Source organism: Colletes latitarsis, unplaced genomic scaffold (assembly GCF_051014445.1).
Source record: "Colletes latitarsis isolate SP2378_abdomen unplaced genomic scaffold, iyColLati1 scaffold0006, whole genome shotgun sequence".
Lineage (NCBI taxonomy): Eukaryota > Metazoa > Arthropoda > Insecta > Hymenoptera > Colletidae > Colletes > Colletes latitarsis.
This window is the reverse complement of record NW_027488366.1, coordinates 23826087-23852814: the sequence shown is the minus strand read 5'-3', so window position 1 is coordinate 23852814 and position 26728 is coordinate 23826087.

The window sequence follows — 26728 nt, the reverse complement described above, 5'->3', positions numbered from 1 at the left end:
GATCAATATTTTAGAGAATAATTCATGTTAGGTCTAGGTTAGGTCTGGGATTTGCTCTCATCAGGCTCATACTTTCGCATTCTTCACATACTTGTTGACCGGATTCTGGGTTTTTTCTGGTTTGGACCACGTAGTAATGTGGGACCACACTGAAACAATCAATTAAACCTGGTCTTGATAAATATTTTAGAGGATAACGCATGTTAGGTCTGGGTTAGGTCTAGGATTTGCCCTCATCAGGCTCATACTTTCGCATATTTCTCATACTTCATGGTTAGATCCTGGGCTGTTTCTGGATTGTATCACGTAGTAATGTGGAACGACACTAAAACATTCAATTAAACCTGGTCTTGATAAATATTTTAGAGGATAACGCATGTTAGGTCTGGGTTAGGTCTAGGATTTGCCCTCATCAGGCTCATACTTTCGCATATTTCTGATACTTCATGGCTAGATCCTGGGCTTTTTCTGGATTGCATCACGTAGTAATGTAGTACAACACTGAAACAGTCAATTAAACCTGGTTTCCATCAATATCTTACAGGACAACGCAAGTTAGGTCTGGGATATGTCTGGGATTTGCCCTCATCAGGCTCATACCTTCGCGTTTTTCACATACTTGTTGAACAGATCCTGGGTTTTTTTCTGGTTTGGATCACGTAGTAATGTGGTACCACGCTGAAACAATTAATTAAACCTGGTCTGGATAAATATTTTAGAGGATAACGCATCTTAGGTCTGGGTTAGGTCTAAGATTTGCCCTCATCAGGCTCACAGTTTCGCGTTTTTCACATACTGGTTGAACAGATCCTGGGTTTTTTCTGGTTTGGATCACGAAGTAGTGTGGTACCACACTGAAACAGTCCATTAAACCTGGTTTCGCTCAATATTTTAGAGGATAACGCATGTTAGGTGTAGGTTAGGTCTGGGATTTGCTCTCATCAGGCTCATTCTTTCGCATATTTCTCATACTTGATGGCTAGATCCTGGGCTTTTTCTGGATTGCATCACGTAGTAATGTAGTACCACACTGAAACAGTCAATGAAACCAGGTTTCCATCAATATTTTAGAGGACAACGCAAGTTAGGTCTCGGTAAGGCCTGAGATTTTCACTGATCAGACTCATACTTTCGCATCCTTCACATACTTGTTGAACGGATCCTGGGTTTTTTCTGGTTTTGACCACGTAGTAATGAGGTTCCACAATGAAACATTCAATTAAACCTGGTCTTGATAAAAATTTTACAGAATAACGCATGTTACGTCTGGGTTAGGTCTAGGATTTGCCCTCATCAGGCTCATACTTTCGCATATTTCTCATACTTCATGGCTAGATCCTGGGCTATTTCTGGATTGGATCACGTAGTAATGTGGAACCACACTGAAACTGTCAATTAAACCTGGTTTTGATCAAGATTTTAGAGAATAATTCATGTTAGGTCTAGGTTAGGTCAGGGATTTGCTCTCATCAGGCTCATTCTTTCGCATATTTCTCATACTTGATGGCTAGATCCTGGGCTTTTTCTGGATTGCATCACGTAGTAATGTAGTACCACACTGAAACAGTCAATGAAACCTGGTTTCCATCAATATTTTAGAGGACAACACAAGTTAGGTCTACGTAAGGCCTGAGATTTTCACTGATCAGACTCATACTTTCGCATTCTTCACATACTTGTTGAACGCATCCTGGGTTTTTTCTGGTTTTGATCACGTAGTAATGTAGTACCACACTGAAACATTCAATTAAACCTGGTCTTGATAAATATTTTAGAGAATAACGCATGTTAGGTCTGGGTTAGGTCTAGGATTTGCCCTCATCAGGCTCATACTTTCGCATATTTCTCATACTTTATGGCTAGATCCTGGGCTATTTTTGGATTGGGTCACGTAGTAATGTGGTACTACACTGAAACAGTCAATTAAACCTGGTTTTGATCAACATTTTAGAGAATAATTCATGTTAGGTCTAGGTTAGGTCAGGGATTTGATCCCATCAGGCTCATTCTTTCGCATACTTCTCATACTTGATGGCTAGATCCTGGGCTTGTTCTGGATTGCATCACGTAGTAATGAAGTACAACACTGAAACAGTCAATTTAACCTGGTTTCGATCAATATTTTAGAGAATAATTCATGTTAGGTCTAGGTTAGGTCTGGGATTTGCACTCATCAGGGTCATTCTTTCGCATATTTCTCATACTTGATGGCTAGATCCTGGGCTTTTTCTGGATTGCATCACGTAGTAATGAAGTACAACACTGAAACAGTCAATTAAACCTGGTCTGGATAAACATTTTAGAGGATAACGCATGTTAGGTCTGGGTTAGGTCTAGGATTTGCCCTCATCAGGCTCATACTTTCGCATATTTCTCATACTTCATGGCTGGATCCTGGGCTTTTTCTGGATTGCATCACGTAGTATAGTGGTACGACACTGAAACAGTCGATTAAACCAGGTTTCGATCAATATTTTTGAGGATAACGCATGTTAGGTCTACGCTAGGCCTGGGATTTTCACTCATCAGACTCATACTTTCGCATTCTTCACATACTTGTTGAACGGATCTTGGGTTTTTTCTGGATTGCATCACGTAGTATTGTGGTACGACACTGAAACAGTCGATTAAACCAGGTTTCGATCAATATTTTTGAGGATAACGCATGTTAGGTCTACGCTAGGCCTGGGATTTTCACTCATCAGACTCATACTTTCGCATTCTTCCCATACTTCTTGAACGGATCTTGGGTTTTTTCTGGTTTGGATCACATAGTAATGTGGTACCACACTGAAACAGTCCATTAAACCAGGTTTGGACCAATATTTTAGGGGATAACGCATGTTAGGTCTAGGTTAGGTCTGGGATTTTCACTCATCAGACTCATACTTTCGCATTCTTCACATACTTGTTGAACGGATCCTGGGTTTTTTCTGGTTTGGATCACGTAGTAATGTGGTACCACACTGAAACAGTCGATTAAACCTGGTTTCGATCGAAATTTTAGAGGATAACGCAAGTTAGGTCTGGGATAGGTCTGGGATTTGACGTCATCAGACTCATACTTTCGCACACTTCACATACTCCTTGAACAGATCCTGGGTTATTTTCTGGTTTGGATCACATAGTAATGTGGTACCACACTGAAACAGTCGATTAGACCAGGTTTCGATCAATATTTTAGAGGATAACGCGTGTTAGGTCTAGGTTAGGCCTGGGATTTTCACTCATCAGACTCATACTTTCGCATTCTTCACATACTTGTAGAACGGATCCTGGGTTTTCTCTGGTTTGGATCACGTAGTAATGTGGGACCACACTGAAACAGTCAATTAAACCTGGTTTCGATCAATATTTTAGAGAATAATTCATGTTAGGTCTAGGTTAGGTCTGGAATTTGCTCTCATCAGGCTCTTTCTTTCGCATATTTCTCATACATGTTGAACAGATCCTGGGCTGTTTCTGGATTGTATCACGTAGTAATGTGGTACCACGCTGAAACAGGCAATTAAACCTGGTTTCGATCAATATTTTAGAGGATAAAGCATCTTAGGTCTGGGTTAGGCCTGGGATTTTCACTCATCAGACTCATACTTTCGCATTCTTCACATACTTGTTGAACGGATCCTGGGTTTTTTCTGGTGTGGATCACGTAGTAATGTGGGTCCACACTGAAACAATCAATTAAACCTGGTCTTGATAAATATTTTAGAGGATAACGCAAGTTAGGTCTGGGATAGGTCCGGGATTTGCCCTCATCAGGCTCATACTTTCGCGTTTTTCACATACTCGTTGAACAGATCCTGGGTTTTTTCTGGTTTGGGTCACGTAGTAGTGTGATACTACACTCAAACAGTCGACTAAACCAGGTTTCGATCAATATTTTTGAGGATAACGCATGTTAGGTCTAGGTTAGGCCTGGGATTTGCCCTCATCAGACTCATACTTTCGCACACTTCGCATACTCGTTGAACAGATCCCGGGTTATTTTCTGGTTTGGATCACATAGTAATGTGGTACCACACAGAAACATTCAATTAAACCTGGTTTCGATCAATATTTTAGAGGATAACGCAAGTTAGGTCTGGGATAAGTCTGGGATTAGCCCTCATCAGACTCATACTTTCGCACACTTCACATACTCGTTGAACAGATCCTGGGTTATTTTCTGGTTTGGATCACATAGTAATGTGGTACCACACTGAAGCAGTCGATTAAACCTGGTTTCGATCAATATTTTAGAGAATAATTCATGTTAGGTCTAGGTTAGGTCTGGGATTTGCTCTCATCAGGCTCATTCTTTCGCATATTTCTCATACTTGATTGGCTAGATCCTGGGCTGTTTCTGGATTGTATGACGTAGTAATGTGGTACCACCCTGAAACAGCGAATTAAACCTGGTTTCGATCAATATTTTAGAGGATAACGCAAGTTAGGTCTAGGGTAGTCCTGGGATTTGCCCTCATCAGGGTCATACTTTCGCAGTTTTAACATACATGTTGACCTGATCGACGGTTTTTTCTGCTTTGGATCACGTAGTAAAGTGGCACCACACTGAAACATTCAATTAAACCTGGTCTTGATAAATATTTTAGAGGATAACGCATGTTAGGTTTGGGTCAGGTCTAGGATTTGCACTCATCAGGCTCATACTTTCGCATATTTCTCATACTTCATGGCTAGATCCTGGGCTGTTTCTGGATTGTATCACGTAGTACTGTGGTACCACGCTGAAACAGTCAATTAAACCTGGTTTCGATCAATATTTTAGAGGATAACGCAAGTTAGGTCTGGCATAGGTCTGGGATTCGCCCTCATCAGGCTCATACTTTCGCGTTTTTCACATACTCGTTGAACAGATCCTGGGTTTTTTCTGGTTTGTATCACGTAATAGTGTGGTACCACACTGAAACAGTCCATTAAACCTGGTTTGGATCAATATTTTAGAGGATAACGCATGTTAGGGCTAGGTTAGCCCTGGGATTTGCACTCATCAGACTCATACTTTCGCATTCTTCTCATACTTGTTGAACTGATCCTGGGTTTTTTCTGGTTTGGATCACGTAGTAATGTGGTACCACACTGAAACATTCAATTAAACCTGGTCTTGATAAATATTTTAGATAACGCATGTTAAGTCTGGGATAGGTATGGGATTAGCCCTCATCAGACTCATACTTTCGCACACTTCACATACTCGTTGAACAGGTCCTGGGTTATTTTCTGGTTTGGATCACATAGTAATGTGGTACCACACTGAAACAGTCGATTAAACCTGGTTTCGATCAATATTTTAGAGGATAACGCATGTTAGGTCTGGGATAGGTCTGGGATTTGCGCTCATCAGACTCATACTTTCGCACACTTCACATACTCGTTGAACAGATCCTGGGTTATCTTCTGGTTTGGATCACATAGTAATGTGGTACCGCACTGAAACAGTCGATTAAACCAGGGTTCGATCAATATTTTTTAGGATAACGCATGTTAGGTCTAGGTTAGGCCTGGGATTTTCACTCATCAGACTCATACTTTCGCATTCTTCACATACCTGTTGAACGGATCCTGGGTTTTTTCTGGTTTGGATCACGTAGTAATGTGGGTCCACACTGAAACAATCAATTAAACCTGGTCTTGATAAATATTTTAGAGGATAACGCATGTTAGGTCTGGGATAGGTCTGGGATTTGCCCTCATCAGACTCATACTTTCGCACACTTCACATACTCGTTGAACAGATCCTGGGTTTTTACTGGTTTGGATCACATAGTAATGTGGTACCACACTGAAACAGTCGATTAAACCAGGTTTCGATCAATATTTTTGAGGACAACGCATGTTAGGTCTAGGTTAGGCCTGGGATTTTCACTGATCAGACTCATACTTTCGCATTCCTCACATACTTTTTGAACGGATCCTGGGTTTTTGTCTGGTTTGGATCACGTAGTAATGTGGTACCACACTGAAACATTCAATTAAACCTGGTCTTGATAAATATTTTAGATAACGCATGTTAGGTCTGGGTTACGTCTAGGATTTGCCCTCATCAGGCTCATACTTTCGCATATTTCTCATACTTCATGGCTAGATCCTGGGCTGTTTCTGCATTGTATCACGTAGTAATGTGGTACCACGCTGAAACAGTCAATTAAACCTGGTTTCGATCAATATTTTAGAGGATAACGCAAGTTAGGTCTGGGATAGGTCTAGGATTTGCCCTCATCAGGCTCTTACTATCGCATATTTCTCATACTTCATGGCTAGATCCTGGGCTATTTCTGGATTGGATCACGTAGTAAAGTGGTACCACAGTGAAACATTCAATGAAACCTGTTCTGGATAAATATTTTAGAGGATAAAGCATCTTAGGTCTGGGTTAGGCCTGGGATTTTCACTCATCAGACTCATACTTTCGCATTCTTCACATACTTGTTGAACGGATCCTGGGTTTTTTCTGGTGTGGATCACGTAGTAATGTGGGTCCACACTGAAACAATCAATTAAACCTGGTCTTGATAAATATTTTAGAGGATAACACATGTTAGGTCTGGGATATGTCTGGGATTTGCCCTCATCAGACTCATACTTTCGCGTTTTTCACATACTCGTTGAACAGATCCTGGGTTTTTTCTGGTTTGGGTCACGTAGTAGTGTGATACTACACTCAAACAGTCGACTAAACCAGGTTTCGATGAATATTTTTGAGGATAACGCATGTTAGGTCTAGGTTAGGCCTGGGATTTTCACTCATTAGATTCATACTTTCGCATTCTTCACATACTTGTTGAACTGATCCTGGGTTTTTTCTGGTTTGGATCACGTAGTAATGTGGTTCCACACTGAAACAGTCGGTTAAACCTGGTTTCGATCAATATTTTAGAGGATAACGCAATTTAGGTCTGGGATAGGTCTGGAATTAGCCCTCATCAGACTCATAATTTCGCACACTTCACATACTCGTTGAACAGATCCTGGGTTATTTTCTGGTTTGGATCACATAGTAATGTGGTACCAAACTGAGACAGTCGATTAAACCAGGTTTCGATCAATATTTTAGAGGATAACGCATGTTAGGTCTAGGTTAGCCCTGGGATTCTCACTCATCAGACTCATACTTTCGCATTCTTCTTATACTTGTTGAACTGATCCTGGGTTTTTTCTGGTTTGGATCACGTAGTAATGTGGTACCACACTGAAACAGTCGATTAAACCTGGTTTCGATCAATATTTTAGAGGATAACGCAAGTTAGGTCTGGGATAGGTCTGGGATTAGCCCTCATCAGACTCATACTTTCGCACACTTCACATACTCGTTGAACAGATCCTGGGTTATTTTCTGGTTTGGATCACATAGTAATGTGGTACCACACTGGAACAGTCGATTAAACCAGGTTTCGATCAATATTTTTCAGGATAACGCATGTTAGGTCTAGGTTAGGCCTGGGATTTTCACTCATCAGACTCATACTTTCGCATTCTTCACATACTTGTAGAACGGATCCTGGGTTTTTTCTGGTTTGGATCACGTAGTAATGTGGGTCCACACTGAAACAATCAATTAAACCTGCTCTTGATAAATATTTTAGAGGATAACACATGTTAGGTCTGGGATAGGTCTGGGATTTGCCCTCATCAGACTCATACTTTCGCACACTTCACATACTCGTTGAACAGATCCTGGGTTTTTTCTGGTTTGGGTCACGTAGTAGTGTGATACTACACTCAAACAGTCGACTAAACCAGGTTTCGATCAATATTTTTGAGGATAACGCATGTTAGGTCTAGGTTAGGCCTGGGATTTTCACTTATCAGACTCATACTTTCGCATTCTTCACATACTTGTTGAACTGATCCTCGGTTTTTTCTGGTTTGGATCGCGTAGTAATGTGGTTCCACACTGAAACAGTCGGTTAAACCTGGTTTCGATCAATATTTTAGAGGATAACGCAAGTTAGGTCTGGGATAGGTGTGGGATTAGCCCTCATCAGACTCATACTTTCGCACACTTCACATACTCGTTGAACAGATCCTGGGTTATTTTCTGGTTTGGATCACATAGTAATGTGGTACCAAACTGAGACAGTCCATTAAACCAGGTTTCGATCAATATTTTAGAGGATAACGCATGTTAGGTCTAGGTTAGCCCTGGGATTTTCACTCATCAGACTCATACTTTCGCATTCTTCTTATACTTGTTGAACTGATCCTGGGTTTTTTCTGGTTTGGATCACGTAGTAATGTGGTACCACACTGAAACAGTCGATTAAACCTGGTTTCGATCAATATTTTAGAGGATAACGCAAGTTAGGTCTAGGTTAGGCCCGGGATTTTCACTCATCAGACTCATATTTCGCATTCTTCACATACTTGTTGAACGGATCCTGGGTTTTTTCTGGTTTTGATCACGTAGTAATGTGGGACCACACTGAATCAGTCAATTAAACCTGGTCTTGATAAATATTTTAGAGGATAACGCATGTTAGGTTTGGCTTAGGTCTAGGATTTGCCCCCAGCAGGCTCATACTTTCGCATATTTCTCATACTTGATGGCTAGATCCTGGGCTTTTTCTGGATTGGATCACGTAGTAAAGAAGTACAACACTGAAACAGTCAATTAAACCTGGTTTCCATCAATATTTTAGAGGACAGCGCATGTTAGGTCTAGGTTAGGCCTGGGATTTGCCCTGATCAGGGTCATACTTTCGCAGATTTAACATACATGTTGACCTGATCGAGGGTTTTTTCTGCTTTGGATCACGTAGTAAAGTGGTACCACACTGAAACAGTCCATTAAACCTGGTTTGGATCAATATTTTAGAGGATAACGCATGTTATGTCTAGGTTAGGTCTGGGATTTTCGATCATGAGACTCATACTTTCGCATTGTTCACATACTTGTTGAACGGATCCTGGGTTTTTTCTGGTTTGGTTCATGTAGTAATGTGGTACCACTCTGAAACATTCAATTAAACCTGGTCTTGATAAATATTTTAGAGGATAACGCATGTTAGGTTTGGCTTAGGTCTAGGATTTGCCCCCAGCAGGCTCATACTTTCGCATATTTCTCATACTTCATGGCTAGATCCTGGGCTGTTTCTGGTTTGTATCACGTAGTAATGTGGTACCACGCTGAAACAGTCAATTAAACCTGGTTTCGATCAATATTTTAGAGGATAACGCAAGTTAGGTCTGGCATAGGTCTGGGATTCGCCCTCATCAGGCTCATACTTTCGCGTTTCTCACATACTTGTTGAACAGATCCTGGGTTTTTTCTGGTTTGTATTACGTAGTAATGTGGTACCAAACTGAAACAGTCGATTAAACCAGGTTTCGATCAATATTTTTGAGGATAACGCATGTTAGGTCTAGGTTAGGCCTGGGATTTTCACTCATCAGACTCATACTTTCGCATTCCTCACATACTTGTTGAACGGATCCTGGGTTTTTTCTGGTTTATATCACGTAGTAATGTGGTACCACACTGAAACTGTCCATTAAACCTGGTTTGGATCAATATTTTAGAGGATAACGCATGTTAGGTCTAGGTTAGCCCTGGGATTTTCACCCATCAGACTCATACTTTCGCATTCTTCTTATACTTGTTGAACTGATCCTGGGTTTTTTCTGGTTTGGATCACGTAGTAATGTGGGACCACACTGAATCAGTCAATTAAACCTGGTTTCGACCAATATTTCAGAGAATAATTCATGTTAGGTCTAGGTTAGGTCTGGGATTTTCTCTCATCAGGCTCATTCTTTCGCATATTTCTCATACTTGAGGGCTAGATCCTGGGCTTTTCCTGGATTGGATCACGTAGTAATGAAGTACAACACTGAAACAGTCAATTAAACCTGGTTTCCATCAATATTTTAGATGACAGCGCATGTTAGGTCTAGGTTAGGCCTGGGATTTGCCCTGATCAGGGTCATACTTTCGCAGTTTTAACATACATGTTGACCTGATCGAGGGTTTTTTCTGCTTTGGATCACGTAGTAAAGTGGTACCACACTGAAACAGTCCATTAAACCTGGTTTGGATCAATATTTTAGAGGATAACGCAAGTTAGGTCTGGGATAGGTCTAGGATTTGCCCTCATCAGGCTCTTACTATCGCATATTTCTCATACTTCATGGCTAGATCCTGGGCTATTTCTGGATTGGATCACGTAGTAAAGTGGTACCACACTGAAACATTCAATGAAACCTGTTCTGGATAAATATTTTAGAGGATAAAGCATCTTAGGTCTGGGTTAGGCCTGGGATTTTCACTCATCAGACTCATACTTTCGCATTCTTCACATACTTGTTGAACGGATCCTGGGTTTTTTCTGGTTTGGATCACGTAGTAATGTGGGTCCACACTGAAACAATCAATTAAACCTGGTCTTGATAAATATTTTAGATGATAACACATGTTAGGTATGGGATAGGTCTGGGATTTGCCCTCATCAGACTCATACTTTCGCACACTTCACATACTCGTTGAACAGATTCCGGGTTATTTTCTGGTTTGGATCACATAGTAATGTGGTACCACACTGAAACAGTCGATTAAACCAGGTTTCGATCAATATCTTTCAGGATAACGCATGTTAGGTCTAGGTTAGGCCTGGGATTTTCACTCATCAGACTCATACTTTCGCATTCTTCACATACTTGTAGAACGGATCCTGGGTTTTTACTGGTTTGGATCACGTAGTAATGTGGTACCACACAGAAACATTCAATTAAACCTGGTTTCGATCAATATTTTAGAGGATAACGCAAGTTAGGTCTGGGATAGGTCCGGGATTTGCCCTCATCAGGCTCATACTTTCGCGTTTTTCACATACTTGTTGAACAGCTCCTGGGTTTTTTCTGGTTTGGGTCACGTAGTAATGTGGTACCACGCTGAAACAGTCAATTAAACCTGGTTTCGATCAATATTTTAGAAGATAACGCAAGTTAGGTCTGGCATAGGTCTGGGATTCGCCCTCATCAGGCTCATACTTTCGCGTTTTTCACATACTTGTTGAACAGATCCTGGGTTTTTTCTGGTTTGTATCACGTAGTAGTGTGGTACCACACTGAAACAGTCCATTAAAGCTGGTTTGGATCAATTGCTTAGAGGATAACGCATGTTAGGTCTAGGTTAGCCCTGGGATTTTCACTCATCAGACTCATACTTTCGCATTCTTCTCATACTTGTTGAACTGATCCTGGGTTTTTTCTGGTTTGGATCACGTAGTAATTTGGTACCACACTGAAGCAGTCGATTAAACCTGGTTTCGATCAATATCTTAGAGGATAACGCAAGTTAAGTCTGGGAATGGTCTGGGATTTGACCTCATCAGACACATACTTTCGCACACTTCACATACTCGTTGAACAGATCCTGGGTTATTTTCTTGTTTGGATCTCATAGTAATGTGGTACCACACTGAAACAGTCGATTAAACCTGGTTTCACTCAATATTTTAGAGGATAACGCATGTTAGGTCTAGGTCAGGCCTGGGATTTTCACTCATCAGACTCATACTTTCGCATTCTTCACATACGTGTTGAACGGATGCTGGGTTTTTTCTGGTTTGGATCACGTAGTAATGTGGGTCCACAGTGAAAGAATCAATTACACCTGGTCTTGATAAATATTTTAGAGGATAACGCATGTTAGGTCTGGGATAGGTATGGGATTTGTCCTCATCAGACTCATACTTTCGCACACTTCACATACTCGTTGAACAGATCCTGGGTTATTTTCTGGTTTGGATCACATAGTAATGTGGTACCACACTGAAACAGTCGATTAAACCAGGTTTCGATCTATATTTTTGAGGATAACGCATGTTAGGTCTAGGTTAGGCCTGGGATTTTCACTCATCAGACTCATACTTTCGCATTCTTCACATACTTGTTGAACGGATCCTGGGTTTTTTCTGGTTTGGATCACGTTGTAATGTGGGACCACACTGAAACAATCAATTAAACCTGGTCTTGATACATATTTTAGAGGATAACGCATGTTAGGCTTGGGTTAGGTCTAGGATTTGCCCTCAGCAGGCTCATACTTTCGCATATCTCTCATACTTCATGGGCTAGATCCTGGGCTGTTTCTGGATTGTATCACGTAGTAATGTGGTACAACGCTGAAACAGTCAATTAAACCTGGTTTCGATCAATATTTTAGAGAAAAATTCATGTTAGGTCTAGGTTAGGTCTGGGATTTGCTCTCATCAGGCTCATTCTTTCGCATATTTCTCATACATGTTGAACAGATCCTGGGTTTTTTCTGGTTTGGATCACGTAGTAATGTGGGACCACACTGAAACAATCAACTAAACCTGGTTTCCATCAATATTTTAGAGGACAACGCAAGTTAGGTCTGGGATAGGTCTGGGATTTGCCCTCATCAGGCTCATACTTTCGCGTTTTTCACATACTTGTTGAACAGATCCTGGGTTTTTTCTGGTTTGGATCCCGTAGTAGTGTGGTACCACAATAAAACAGTCAATTAAACCTGGTTTCGATCAATATTTTAGAGGATATCGCAAGTTAGGTCTGGGATAGGTCTGGGATTAGCCCTCATCAGACTCATACTTTCGCTTTCTTCACATACTCGTTGAACAGTTCCTGTGTTATTTTCTGGTTTGGATCAGATAGTAATGTGGTACCACACTGAAACAGTCGATTAAACCAGGTTTCGAACAATATTTTTGAGGATAACGCATGTTAGGTCTGGGACAGGTCTGGGATTTGCTCTCATCAGGCTCATTCTTTCGCATATTTCTCATACTTGATGGCTAGATCCTGAGCTTTTTCTGGATTGCATCACGTAGTAATGAAGTACAACACTGAAACAGTCAATTAAACCTGGTTTCCATCAATGTTTTAGAGGACAACGCAAGTTATGTCTGGGATAGGTCTGGGATTTGCTCTCATCAGGCTCATTCTTTCGCATATTTCTCATACTTGATGGCTAGATCCTGAGCTTTTCTGGATTGCATCACGTAGTAATGTAGTACAACACTGAAACAGACAATTAAACCTGGTTTCCATCAATATTTTAGGGGACAACGCAAGTTAGGTCTGGGATAGGTCTGGGATTTGCCCTCATCAGGCCCATACTGTCGCGTTTTTCACATACTTGTTGAACAGATCCTGGGTTTTTTCTGGTTTGGATCCCGTAGTAGTGTGGTACCACACTGAAACAGTCCATTAAACCTGGTTTCGCTCAATATTTTAGAGGATAACGCATGTTAGGTCTAGGTCAGGCCTGGTTTTTTCACTCATCAGACTCATACTTTCGCATTCTTCACATACTTGTTGAACGGATCCGGGGTTTTTTCTGGTTTGGATCACGTAGTAATTTGGTACCACACTGAAGCAGTCGATTAAACCTGGTTTCGATCAATATCTTAGAGGATAACGCAAGTTAAGTCTGGGAATGGTCTGGGATTTGACCTCATCAGACACATACTTTCGCACACTTCACATACTCGTTGAACAGATCCTGGGTTATTTTCTTGTTTGGATCTCATAGTAATGTGGTACCACACTGAAACAGTCGATTAAACCTGGTTTCACTCAATATTTTAGAGGATAACGCATGTTAGGTCTAGGTCAGGCCTGGGATTTTCACTCATCAGACTCATACTTTCGCATTCTTCACATACGTGTTGAACGGATGCTGGGTTTTTTCTGGTTTGGATCACGTACTAATGTGGGTCCACAGTGAAAGAATCAATTACACCTGGTCTTGATAAATATTTTAGAGGATAACGCATGTTAGGTCTGGGATAGGTATGGGATTTGCCCTCATCAGACTCATACATTCGCACACTTCACATACTCGTTGAACAGATCCTGGGTTATTTTCTGGTTTGGATCACATAGTAATGTGGTACCACACTGAAACAGTCGATTAAACCAGGTTTCGATCTATATTTTTGAGGATAACGCATGTTAGGTCTAGGTTAGGCCTGGGATTTTCACTCATCAGACTCATACTTTCGCATTCTTCACATACGTGTTGAACGGATGCTGGGTTTTTTCTGGTTTGGATCACGTTGTAATGTGGGACCACACTGAAACAATCAATTAAACCTGGTCTTGATACATATTTTAGAGGATAACGCATGTTAGGCTTGGGTTAGGTCTAGGATTTGCCCTCAGCAGGCTCATACTTTCGCATATCTCTCATACTTCATGGGCTAGATCCTGGGCTGTTTCTGGATTGTATCACGTAGTAATGTGGTACAACGCTGAAACAGTCAATTAAACCTGGTTTCGATCAATATTTTAGAGAAAAATTCATGTTAGGTCTAGGTTAGGTCTGGGATTTGCTCTCATCAGGCTCATTCTTTCGCATATTTCTCATACATGTTGAACAGATCCTGGGTTTTTTCTGGTTTGGATCACGTAGTAATGTGGGACCACACTGAAACAATCAACTAAACCTGGTTTCCATCAATATTTTAGAGGACAACGTAAGTTAGGTCTGGGATAGGTCTGGGATTTGCCCTCATCAGGCTCATACTTTCGCGTTTTTCACATACTTGTTGAACAGATCCTGGGTTTTTTCTGGTTTGGATCCCGTAGTAGTGTGGTACCACAATAAAACAGTCAATTAAACCTGGTTTCGATCAATATTTTAGAGGATATCGCAAGTTGGGTCTGGGATAGGTCTGGGATTAGCCCTCATCAGACTCATACTTTCGCTTTCTTCACATACTCGTTGAACAGTTCCTGGGTTTTTTCTGGTTTGGATCCCGTAGTAGTGTGGTACCACACTGAAACAGTCCATTAAACCTGGTTTCGCTCAATATTTTAGAGGATAACGCATGTTAGGTCTAGGTCAGGCCTGGTTTTTTCACTCATCAGACTCATACTTTCGCATTCTTCACATACTTGTTGAACGGATCCTGGGTTTTTTCTGGTTTGGATCACGTAGTTATGTGAGTCCACACTGAAACAATCAATTAAACCTGGTCTTGATAAATATTTTAGAGGATAACGCATGTTAGGTCTGGGATAGGTCTGGGATTTGCGCTCATCAGACTCATACTTTCGCATACTTCACATACTCGTTGAACAGATCCTGGGTTATTTTCTGGTTTGGATCACATAGTAATGTGGTACCGCACTGAAACAGTCGATTAAACCAGGTTTCGATCAATATTTTTTAGGATAACGCATGTTAGGTCTAGGTTAGGCCTGGGATTTTCACTCATCAGACTCATACTTTCGCATTCTTCACATACCTGTTGAACGGATCCTGGGTTTTTTCTGGTTTGGATCACGTAGTAATGTGGGTCCACACTGAAACAATCAATTAAACCTGGTCTTGATAAATATTTTAGAGGATAACGCATGTTAGGACTGGGATAGGTCTGGGATTTGCCCTCATCAGACTCATACTTTCGCACACTTCACATACTCGTTGAACAGATCCTGGGTTTTTACTGGTTTGGATCACATAGTAATGTGGTACCACACTGAAACTGTCGATTAAACAAGGTTTCGATCAATATTTTTGAGGACAACGCATGTTAGGTCTAGGTTAGGCCTGGGATTTTCGCTCATCAGACTCATACTTTCGCATTCCTCACATACTTGTTGAACGGATCCTGGGTTTTTGTCTGGTTTGGATCACGTAGTAATGTGGTACCACACTGAAACATTCAATTAAACCTGGTCTTGATAAATATTTTAGAGGATAACGCGTGTTAGGTCTGGGTTACGTCTAGGATTTGCCCTCATCAGGCTCATACTTTCGCATATTTCTCATACTTCATGGCTAGATCCTGGGCTGTTTCTGCATTGTATCACGTAGTAATGTGGTACCACGCTGAAACAGTCAATTAAACCTGGTTTCGATCAATATTTTAGAGGATAACGCAAGTTAGGTCTGGGATAGGTCTAGGATTTGCCCTCATCAGGCTCTTACTATCGCATATTTCTCATACTTCATGGCTAGATCCTGGGCTATTTCTGGATTGGATCACGTAGTAAAGTGGTACCACACTGAAACATTCAATGAAACCTGTTCTGGATAAATATTTTAGAGGATAAAGCATCTTAGGTCTGGGTTAGGCCTGGGATTTTCACTCATCAGACTCATACTTTCGCATTCTTCACATACTTGTAGAACGGATCCTGGGTTTTTACTGGTTTGGATCACGTAGTAATGTGGTACCACACAGAAACATTCAATTAAACCTGGTTTCGATCAATATTTTAGAGGATAACGCAAGTTAGGTCTGGGATAGGTCCGGGATTTGCCCTCATCAGGCTCATACTTTCGCGTTTTTCACATACTTGTTGAACAGATCCTGGGTTTTTTCTGGTTTGGGTCACGTAGTAGTGTGATACTACACTCAAACAGTCGACTAAACCAGGTTTCGATCAATATTTTTGAGGATAACGCATGTTAGGTCTAGGTTAGGCCTGGGATTTTCACTCATCAGACTCATACTTTCGCATTCTTCACATACTTGTTGAACTGATCCTGGGTTTTTTCTGGTTTGGACCACGTAGTAATGTGGTTCCACACTGAAACAGTCGGCTAAACCTGGTTTCGATCAATATTTTAGAGGATAACGCAAGTTAGGTCTGGGATAGGTCTGGGATTAGCCCTCATCAGACTCATACTTTCGCACACTTCACATACTCGTTGAACAGATCCTGGGTTATTTTCTGGTTTGGATCACGTAGTAATGTGGGACCATACTGAATCAGTCAATTAAACCTGGTCTTGATAAATATTTTAGAGGATAACGCAAGTTAGGTCTGGGATAGGTCTGGGATTTGCCCTCATCAGACTCATACTTTCGCATTCTTCACATACTTGTTGAACTGATCCTGGGTTTTTTCCGGTTTGGATCACGTAGTAATGTGGTACCAAACTGAAACAGTCGATTAAACCTGGTTTCGATCAATATTTTAGAGGATAACGCAAGTTAGGTCTAGGTTAGGCCGGGGATTTTCACTCATCAGACTCATATTTCGCATTCTTCACATACTTGTTGAACGGATCCTGGGTTTTTTCTGGTTTTGATCACGTAGTAATGTGGGACCACACTGAATCAGTCAATTAAACCTGGTCTTGATAAATATTTTAGAGGATAACGCATGTTAGGTTTGGCTTAGGTCTAGGATTTGCCCCCAGCAGGCTCATACTTTCGCATATTTCTCATACTTGATGGCTAGATCCTGGGCTTTTTCTGGATTGGATCACGTAGTAATGAAGTACAACACTGAAACAGTCAATTAAACCTGGTTTCCATCAATATTTTAGAGGACAGCGCATGTTAGGTCTAGGTTAGGCCTGGGATTTGCCCTGATCAGGGTCATACTTTCGCAGTTTTAACATACATGCTGACCTGATCGAGGGTTTTTTCTGCTTTGGATCACGTAGTAAAGTGGTACCACACTGAAACAGTCCATTAAACCTGGTTTGGATCAATATTTTAGAGGATAACGCATGTTAGGTCTAGGTTAGGTCTGGGATTTTCGATCATGAGACTCATACTTTCGCATTGTTCACATACTTGTTGAACGGGTCCTGGGTTTTTTCTGGTTTGGTTCATGTAATAATGTGGTACCACTCTGAAACATTCAATTAAACCTGGTCTTGATAAATATTTTAGAGGATAACGCATGTTAGGTTTGGCTTAGGTCTAGGATTTGCCCCCAGCAGGCTCATACTTTCGCATATTTCTCATACTTCATGGCTAGATCCTGGCTGTTTCTGGTTTGTATCACGTAGTAATGTGGTACCACGCTGAAACAGTCAATTAAACCTGGTTTCGATCAATATTTTAGAGGATAACGCAAGTTAGGTCTGGCATAGGTCTGGGATTCGCCCTCATCAGGCTCATACTTTCGCGTTTCTCACATACTTGTTGAACAGATCCTGGGTTTTTTCTGGTTTGTATCACGTAGTAATGTGGTACCAAACTGAAACAGTCGATTAAACCAGGTTTCGACCAATATTTTTGAGGATAACGCATGTTAGGTCTAGGTTAGGCCTGGGATTTTCACTCATCAGACTCATACTTTCGCATTCCCCACATCCTTGTTGAACGGATCCTGGGTTTTTTCTGGTTTATATCACGTAGTAATGTGGTACCACACTGAAACAGTCCATTAAACCTGGTTTGGATCAATATTTTAGAGGATAACGCATGTTAGGTCTAGGTTAGCCCTGGGATTTTCACCCATCAGACTCATACTTTCGCATTCTTCTTTTACTTGTTGAACTGATCCTGGGTTTTTTCTGGTTTGGATCACGTAGTAATGTGGTACCACACTGAAGCAGTCGATTAAACCTGGTTTCGATCAATATTTTAGAGGATAACGCAAGTTAAGTCTGGGATTGGTCTGGGATTTGACCTCATCAGCCTCATACTTTCGCACACTTCACATACTCGTTGAACAGATCCTGGGTTTTTTTCTGGTTTGGATCACATAGTAATGTGGCACCACACTGAAACAGTCGATTAAACCACGTTTCGATCAATATTTTTGAGGATAACGCATGTTAGGTCTAGGTTAGGCCCGGGATTTTCACTCATCAGACACATATTTCACATTCTTCACATACTTGTTGAACGGATCCTGGGTTTTTTCTGGTTTGGATCACGTAGTAATGTGGGACCACACTGAATCAGTCAATTAAACCTGGTTTCGACCAATATTTTAGAGAATAATTCATGTTAGGTCTAGGTTAGGTCTGGGATTTTCTCTCATCAGGCTCATTCTTTCGCATATTTCTCATACTTGAGGGCTCGATCCTGGGCTTTTTCTGGATTGGATCACGTAGTAATGAAGTACAACACTGAAACAGTCAATTAAACCTGGTTTCCATCAATATTTTAGAGGACAGCGCATGTTAGGTCTAGGTTAGGCCTGGGATTTGCCCTGATCAGGGTCATACTTTCGCAGTTTTAACATACATGTTGACCTGATCGAGGGTTTTTTCTGCTTTGGATCACGTAGTAAAGTGGTACCACACTGAAACAGTCCATTAAACCTGGTTTGGATCAATATTTTAGAGGATAACGCTGGTTAGGTCTAGGTTAGGTCTAGGATTTTCGCTCATGAGACTCATACTTTCGCATTCTTCACATACTTGTTGAACGGATCCTGGGTTTTTTCTGGTTTGGTTCATGTAGTAATGTGGTACCACACTGAAACAATCGATTAAACCTGGTCTTGATAAATATTTTAGAGGATAACGCATGTTAGGTTTGGCTTAGGTCTAGGATTTGCCCCCAGCAGGCTCATACTTTCGCATATTTCTCATACTTCATGGCTAGATCCTGGGCTGTTTCTGGTTTGTATCACGTAGTAATGTGGTACCACGCTGAAACAGTCAATTAAACCTGGTTTCGATCAATATTTTAGAGGATAACGCAAGTTAGGTCTGGCATAGGTCTGGGATTCGCCCTCATCAGGCTCATACTTTCGCGTTTTTCACATACTTGTTGAACAGATCCTGGGTTTTTTCTGGTTTGTATCACGTAGTAGTGTGGTACCACACTGAAACAGTCCATTAAAGCTGGTTTGGATCAATTGCTTAGAGGATAACGCATGTTAGGTCTAGGTTAGCCCTGGGATTTTCACTCATCAGACTCATACTTTCGCATTCTTCTCATACTTGTTGAACTGATCCTGGGTTTTTTCTGGTTTGGATCACGTAGTAATTTGGTACCACACTGAAGCAGTCGATTAAACCTGGTTTCGATCAATATCTTAGAGGATAACGCAAGTTAAGTCTGGGATAGGTATGGGATTTGCCCTCATCAGACTCATACTTTCGCACACTGCACATACTCGTTGAACAGATCCTGGGTTATTTTCTGGTTTGGATCACATAGTAATGTGGTACCACCCTGAAACAGTCGATTAAACCAGGTTTCGATCTATATTTTTGAGGATAACGCATGTTAGGTCTAGGTTAGGCCTGGGATTTTCACTCATCAGACTCATACTTTCGCATTCTTCACATACTTGTTGAACGGATCCTGGGTTTTTTCTGGTTTGGATCACGTTGTAATGTGGGACCACACTGAAACAATCAATTAAACCTGGTCTTGATAAATATTTTAGAGGATAACGCATCTTAGGCTTGGGTTAGGTCTAGGATTTGCCCTCAGCAGGGTCATACTTTCGCATATCTCTCATACTTCATGGCTAGATCCTGGGCTGTTTCTGGATTGTACCACGTAGTAATGTGGTACAACGCTGAAACAGTCAATTAAACCTGGTTTCGATCAATATTTTAGAGAAAAATTCATGTTAGGTCTAGGTTAGGTCTGGGATTTGCTCTCATCAGGCTCATTCTTTCGCATATTTCTCATACATGTTGAACAGATCCTGGGTTTTTTCTGGTTTGGATCACGTAATAATGTGGGACCACACTGAAACAATCAACTAAACCTGGTTTCCATCAATATTTTAGGGGACAACGCAAGTTAGGTCTGGGATAGGTCTGGGATTTGCCCTCATCAGGCTCATACTTTCGCGTTTTTCACATACTTGTTGAACAGATCCTGGGTTTTTTCTGGTTTGGATCCCGTAGTAGTGTGGTACCACAATAAAACAGTCAATTAAACCTGGTTTCGATCAATATTTTAGAGGATATCGCAAGTTAGGTCTGGGATAGGTCTGGGATTAGCCCTCATCAGACCCATACTTTCGCTTTCTTCACATACTCGTTGAACAGATCCTGTGTCATTTTCTGGTTTGGATCACATAGTAATGTGGTACCACACTGAAACAGTCGATTAAACCAGGTTTCGAACAATATTTTTGAGGATAACGCATGTTAGGTCTGGGATAGGTCTGGGATTTGCTCTCATCAGGCTCATTCTTTCGCATATTTCTTATACTTGATGGCTAGATCCTGAGCTTTTTCTGGATTGCATCACGTAGTAATGAAGTACAACACTGAAACAGACAATTAAACCTGGTTTCCATCAATGTTTTAGAGGACAACGCAAGTTAGGTCTGGGATAGGTCTGGGATTTGCTCTCATCAGGCTCATTCTTTCGCATATTTCTCATACTTGATGGCTAGATCCTGAGCTTTTCTGGATTGCATCACGTAGTAATGAAGTAGAACACTGAAACAGTCAATTAAACCTGGTTTCCATCAATATTTTAGAGGACAACGCAAGTTAGGTCTGGGATAGGTCTGGGATTTGCCCTCATCAGGCCCATACTGTCGCGTTTTTCACGTACTTGTTGAACAGATCCTGGGTTTTTTCTGGTTTGGATCACGTAGTAATGTGGGTCCACACTGAAACAATCAATTAAACCTGGTCTTGATAAATATTTTAGAGGATAACACATGTTAGGTCTGGGATAGGTCTGGGATTTGCCCTCATCAGACTCATACTTTCGCACACTTCACATACTCGTTGAACAGATCCCGGGTTATTTTCTGGTTTGGATCACATAGTAATGTGGTACCACACTGAAACAGTCGATTAAACCAGGTTTCGATCATTATTTTTCAGGATAACGCATGTTAGGTCTAGGTTAGGCCTGGGATTTTCACTCATCAGACTCATACTTTCGCATTCTTCACATACTTGTTGAACGGATCCTGGGTTTTTACTGGTTTGGATCACGTAGTAATGTGGTACCACACAGAAACATTCAATTAAACCTGGTTTTGATCAATATTTTAGAGGATAACGCAAGTTAGGTCTGGGATAGGTCCGGGATTTGCCCTCATCAGGCTCATACTTTCGCGTTTTTCACATACTTGTAGAACAGATCCCGGGTTTTTTCTGGTTTGGGTCACGTAGTAATGTGGTACCACACTGAAACAGTCGATTAAACCTGGTTTCGATCAATATTTTAGAGGATAACGCAAGTTAAGTCTGGGATTGGTCTGGGATTTGACCTCATCAGACTCATACTTTCGCACACTTCACATACTCGTTGAACAGATCCTGGGTTATTTTCTGGTTTGGATCACATAGTATTGTGGTACCACACTGAAACAGTCGATTAAACCAGGTTTCGATCAATATCTTTCAGGATAACGCATGTTAGGTCTAGGTTAGGCCTGGGATTTTCACTCATCAGACTCATACTTTCGCATTCTTCACATACTTGTTGAACGGATCCTGGGTTATTTTCTGGTTTGGATCACATAGTAATGTGGTACCACACTGAAACAGTCGATTAAACCAGGTTTCGATCAATATTTTTGAGGATAACGCATGTTAGGTCTAGGTTAGGTCTGGGATTTTCACTCATCAGACTCATACATTCGCATTCCTCACATACTTGTTAAACGGATCCTGGGTTTTTACTGGTTTGGATCACGTAGTTATGTGGTACCACACTGAAACAGACGATTAAACCTGGTTTCGATCAATATTTTAGAGAATAATTCATGTTAGGTCTGGGATTGGTCTGGGATTTGACCTCATCAGGCTCATACTTTCGCGTTTTTCACATACTTGTTGAACTGATCCTGGGTTTTTTCTGGTTTGGATCCCGTAGTAGTGTGGTACCACACTGAAACAGTCCATCAAACCTGGTTTCGCTCAATATTTTAGAGGATAACGCATGTTAGGTCAAGGCTAGGTCTAAGATTTGCCCTCATCACGCACACAGTTTCGAGTTTTTCACATACCTGTTAAACAGATCCTGGGTTTTTTCCGGTTTGGATCACGAGGTAGTGTGGTACCACACTGAAACAGTCCATTAAACCTGGTTTCGCACAATATTTTAGAGGATAACGCATGTTAGGTCTAGGTAAGGCCTGAGATTTTCACTGATCAGACTCATAATTTCGCCTTCTTCACATACTTGTTGAACGGATCCTGGGTTTTTTCTGGTTTGGAACACGTAGTAATGTGGTACCACACTGAAACATTCAATTAAACCTGGTCTTGATAAATATTTTAGAGAATAAAGCATGTTAGGTCAGGGTTAGGTCTAGGATTTGCCCTCATCAGGCTCGTACCTTCGCATATTTCTCATACTTCATGGCTAGATCCTGGGCTATTTCTGGATTGGATCACGTAGTAAAGTGGTACCGCACTGAAACATTCAATGAAACCTGGTCTGGATAAAAATTTTAGAGAATAACGCATGTTAGGTCAAGGTTAGGTCTAAGATTTGCCCTCATCAGGGTCACAGTTTCGCGTTATTCACATACTTGTTGAACAGATCCTGGGTTTTTTCTGGTTTGTATCACGCAGTAGTGTGGTACCACACTGAAACAGTCCATTAATCCTGGTTTGGATGAATATTTTAGAGGATAACGCATGTAAGGTCTAGGTTAGCCCTGGGATTTTCACTCATCAGACTCATACTTTCGCATTCTTCTCATACTTGATGGCTTGATCCTGGGCTTTTTCTGGATTGCATCACGTAGTAATGAAGTACAACACTGAAACAGTCAATTAAACCTGGTTTCCATCAATATCTTAGAGGACAACGCAAGTTAGGTCTGGGATTGGTCTGGGATTTGCCCTCATCAGGCTCATACTTTCGCGTTTTTCAAATACTTGTTGAACAGATCCTGGGTTTTTTCTGGTTTGGATCACGTAGTAGTGTGTTACCACACTGAAACAGTCCATTAAACCTGGTTTGGATCAATATTTTAGAGGATGACGTATGTTAGGTCTAGGTTAGGTCTGGGATTTTCGCTCATGAGACTCATACTTTCGCATTCTTCACATACTTGTTGAACGGATCCTGGGTTTTTTCTGGTTTGGTTCAGGTAGCAATGTGGTACCACACTGAAACATTCAATTAAACCTGGTCTTGATAAATATTTTAGAGGATAACGCAAGTTAGGTCTGGCATAGGTCTGGGATTCGCCCTCATCACGCTCATACTTTCGCGTTTTTCACATACTTGTTGAACAGATCCTGGGATTTTTCTGGTTTGGATCACGTAGTAATGTGGTACCACACTGAAGCATTCAATTAAACCTGGTCTTGATAAATATCTTAGAGGATAACGCATGTTAGGTCTGGGTTACGTCTAGGATTTGCCCTCATCAGGCTCATACTTTCGCATATTTCTCATACTTCATGGCTAGATCCTGGGCTGTTTCTGCATTGTATCATGTAGTAATGTGGTCCCACGCTGAAACAGTCAATTAAACCTGGTTTCGATCAATATTTTAGAGGATAACGTAAGTTAGGTCTGGGATAGGTCTAGGATTTGCCCTCATCAGGCTCTTACTATCGCATATTTCTCATACTTCATGGCTAGATCCTGGGCTATTTCTGGATTGGATCACGTAGTAAAGTGGTACCACACTGAAACAATCAATGAAACCTGTTCTGGATAAATATTTTAGAGGATAACGCATCTTAGGTCTGGGTTAGGTCTAAGATTTGCCCCCATCAGGCTCACAGTTTCGCGTTTTTCACATACTTGTTGAACGGATCCTGGGTTTTTCCTGGTTTGGGTCACGTAGTAATGTGGGACCACACTGAAACAGTCAATTAAACCTGGTTTCGACCAATATTTTAGAGAATAATTCATGTTAGGCCTAGGTTAGGTCTGGGATTTGCTCTCATCAGGCTCATACTTTCGCACACTTCACATACTTGTTGAACGGATCCTGGGTTTTTTCTAGTTTGGATCACGTAGTAGTGTGGTACCACACTGAAACAGTCCATTAAACCTGGTTTCGCTCAATATTTTAGAGGATAACGCATGTTAGGTCTAGGTCAGTCCTGGGATTTTCACTCATCAGACTCATACTTTCGGATTCTTCACATACTTGTTGAAAGGATCCTGGGTTTTTTCTGGTTTGGATCACGTAGTAATGTGGGTCCACACTGAAACAATCAATTAAACCTGGTCTTGATAAATATTTTAGAGGATAACGCATGTTAGGTCTGGGATAGGTCTGGGATTTGCCCTCAACAGGCTCATACTTTCGCGTTTTTCACATACTTGTTGAACGGATCCTGGGTTTTTTCTGGTTTGGTTCACGTAGTAATGTGGGTCCACACTGAAACAATCAATTAAACCTGGTCTAGGTAAATATTATAGAGGATAACGCATGTTAGGTCCGGGATAGGTCTGGGATTTGCCCTCATCAGACTCATACTTTCGCACACTTCACATACTCGTTGAACAGATCCTGCGTTATTTTCTGGTTTGGATCACATAGTAATGTGGTACCACACTGAAACAGTCCATTAAACCTGGTTTCGCTCAATATTTTAGAGGATAACGCATGTTAGGTCTAGGTCAGGCCTGGGATTTTCACTCATCAGACTCATACTTTCGAATTCTTCACATACTTGTTGAACGGATGCTGGGTTTTTTCTGGTATGGATCACGTAGTAATGTGGGTCCGCACTGAAACAATCAATTAAACCTTGTCTTGATAAATATTTTAGAGGATAACGCATGTTAGGCTTGGGTTAGGTCTAGGATTTGCCCTCAGCAGGCTCATACTTTCGCATATCTCTCATACTTCATGGCTAGATCCCGGGCTGTTTCTGGATTGTATCACATAGTAATGTGGTACCATGCTGAAACAGTCAATTAAACCTGGTTTCGATCAATATTTTAGAGGATAACGCAAGTTAGGTCTGGCATAGGTCTGGGATTCGCCCCCATCAGGCTCATACTTTCGCGTTTTTCACATACTTGTTGAACAGATCCTGGGTTTTTTCTGGTTTGTATCACGTAGTAGTGTGGTACCACACTGAAACAGTCTATTAAACCGGGTTTGGATGAATATTTTAGAGGATAACGCATGTAAGCTCTAGGTTAGGCCTGGGATTTCCACTCATCAGACTCATACTTTCGCATTCTTCTCATACTTGTTGAACTGATCTTGGGTTTTTTCTGGTTTGGATCACGTAGTAATGTGGTACCACACTGAAACAGACGATTAAACCTGGTTTCGATCAATATCTTAGAGGATAACGCAAGTTAAGTCTGGGATTGGTCTGGGATTTGACCTCATCAGACTCATACTTTCGCACACTTCACATACTCGTTGAACAGATCCTGGGTTATTTTCTGGTTTGGATCACATAGTAATGTGGTACCACACTGAAACAGTCGATTAAACCAGGTTTCGATCAATATTTTAGAGGATAACGCATGTTAGGTCTAGGTTAGGCCTGGGAATTTCACTCATCAGACTCATACATTCGCATTCTTCACATACTTGTTGAACGGATCCTGGGTTTTTTCTGGTTTGGATCACGTAGTAATGTGGGACCACACTGAAACAGTCAATTATACCTGGTTTCGATCAATATTTTAGAGAATAATTCATGTTAGGTCTAGGTTAGGTCTGGGATTTGCTCTCATCAGGCTCATTCTTTCGTATATTTCTCATACATGTTGAACAGATCCTGGGTTTTTTCTGGTTTGGATCACGTAGTAATGTGGGACCACACTGAAACAATCAATTAAACCTGGTTTCCATCAATATTTTAGAGGACAACGCAAGTTAGGTCTGGGATAGGTCTGGGATTTGCCCTCATCAGGCTCATACTTTCGCGTTTTTCACATACTTGTTGAAGAGATCCTGGGTTTTTTCTGGTTTGGATCCCGTAGTAGTGTGGTACCACAATAAAACATTCAATTAAACCTGGTTTCGATCAATATTTTAGAGGATATCGCAAGTTAGACCTGGGATAGCTCTGGGATTTGCCCTCATCAGACTCATACTTTCGGACACTTGACATACTCGTTGATCAGATCCTGGGGTTTTTTCTGGTTTGGATCACGTA